The sequence below is a fragment of the Bos javanicus genome, chromosome 10, assembly GCF_032452875.1.
Source record: "Bos javanicus breed banteng chromosome 10, ARS-OSU_banteng_1.0, whole genome shotgun sequence".
Lineage (NCBI taxonomy): Eukaryota > Metazoa > Chordata > Mammalia > Artiodactyla > Bovidae > Bos > Bos javanicus.
In genome coordinates, this window is record NC_083877.1 from 59073503 (window position 1) to 59075741 (window position 2239).

Genomic DNA, 2239 nt, shown 5'->3' on the forward strand with positions numbered 1-2239 from the left:
CAGAACCAAGCTCAGTAAGCTCCTGATTTGTACACTTAGAGGCTCCTTACAGGGTAAGAGCTGTGCTTTTTGGTTCTGCATCCCTAACACTTTAATACCCTGCCTGGAATGTAGTATTGTTCCATGAAATCACTCCTAGAGATAGACTCTGTCAAGAACTGTAAAGGGTCTGAGTTTTACCCTACTTGCAAGTTAAAAAGTTAGCCTGTCACAGTCTGATAGATGCTACTAGAAGACATAAGACTCCTGAGTCAGAGAGAAAGTAGCTAGTAGCATCTGCCTCTTTAAGTTGGTTCCCCAAGACCTAGTTTTCAGAGGGTGATGGAAATAGGGCCACTTAGCATCTGTACATGAAGAACTCTGAGCTTAGGGAATCAGAATCTTTGTTTTCCTTTGCAGAATTGTTATGGCTTTACATAACCAAATAAAACTCACACATGAGCTCTCTCTTCATTTCTTCACTGTGCCTCCTGGCATTGGGATTGGTGACTCACGCCAGCTGGGCTGCTCTTTCCATGATGGCTTTGAGGTTCTTGAAGGAAATGTGAGTCATCTCAGCACAGTAAAATTTGTTGCACATCAGAAGCACTTCCAGCTTTGTGATGTTACAGACCAGAAACTTCTAGAAGCCACTAAGCAGCGTGTGCTTCATTTTCTTGTTGCTACCATGACCAATCTTGGGCATCAAGATCTGGCACTTGAATCTTCTCTGTACCCTGTGGTCAATGTCTCTGGGTTTCTGCCAGTTACGCTTAATTTTGATATATCAGGCTGACTGGTGCTGGATGAAATTCTTGGTCTTCTTTTGGATGAGTTGGGGCTTCATAAAGTGTCTGAAAGCAGTCATGATGCCTGGTTGGAGATGGAAGCTACCTCCTCAGAACCTTTTATAATGGGTAGTCAACATGCCTACCCTTTACTCCAGAAGGACACATAATTGCCATCAAACATTCTTGAAAAGGTAGTCTGGGACAAGGTGCAGTCAGTGCCTCATTTATAAGACATGCAGAGATGGCAGTGGCCCTTGGAGAAACATCTCAAGAGATGGTTGAAGTGAGACAGAGGTAGCAGCAGTATGAAGTTCACTTGTTCTTGCCCACCCCAATCTCAGAGCCTCCAAGAGCAAGCAATTTTTCCAGTGTTTCTGAAAAAAGAAACACTCTGTTTCTTCTGCCTTCTACTTCTTTGGTAGGCCAATACTCTCTGCCTTGAATGCCTTTTCCTATGTAAATATTATTCATCCTTCCAGATCAGAGTGAAACCCCAGGTCTCCTGTAAAGCATTCCCTGACCAGCCCAACTCACAGTGATTTCTTCTCCAATATTATAGAGTGATTATCATTATCTATATCAATCATATTGACACTTAGGAAGTAATAATAATATCAACAGCTCTAACATTTGTGCATCATTTTATGTTTTACAAAGTATTTTTACACAAAGCATTCCCTTTGACTTTCATAGCAATTTAAGAGACATGCATTGAAACATGTATATTATCATATGTGAAACGGATCGCTGGTCCAGTTTCAATGCGTGAGATAGGTGCTCAGGGCTGGTGCACTGGGATGACCCAGAGGGATGGGATGGGGAGGGAGTTGGAAGGGGGGTTCAGGATGGGGGACACATGTACCCCCGTGGCAGATCCATGTCAATGTATGGCAAAACCACTACAATATTGTAAAATAATTAGCCTCCAAATAAATTTATATTTTAAAAAGAGACATACAAAGGAAAATACTGTATTTTCAATTTACAGATAAGGAAAGGCAGAAATTCAGAAATGTGCCCAAGATTACCTAGTTAATAAACAGGTCATCAGATTTAGCATTAGTTTCCAGGTTCATAATAGCTGCACCATGCCATTTCTTGTTGCTCTTTAAACCCTCAAATGAATTTATTTCACACAATGTTAAGTCTCAGAGAGACTTGATAGTTTCCCTCCAGTCAAAGAGTAGAGGAAGAGATTAGAGTTACAGCGGAGTCTAGTGGCTAAGAATCCTGAGTCAGACAAAACTGCTGTGGCAATTTCTTGGGGTCACCAGGTTTCCTTGCCTTCCAGAACACAGAGCTAAACCACATTTCCCAGGTTCCCTTGCATCCTAGATTTCTATCAGACTTGGTTCTAGCCCATGGGACGTGGGCAGAAGTAATGTCACTACCTCTAGGTCTGACCTTGAAACATCCTATTCAATCTTCTACGCTCTCTCTCCATCACTCCAGGCTGATTTATGGTGAAG

General features: G+C 42.0%; 1 pseudogene; it reads right to left on the reverse strand.

The window, feature by feature from the left end:
- Window positions 1–412: 412 nt before the first annotated feature.
- LOC133255234 (large ribosomal subunit protein eL32-like) lies at window positions 413–1048 on the reverse strand (annotated as a pseudogene).
- Window positions 1049–2239: the final 1191 nt, after the last annotated feature.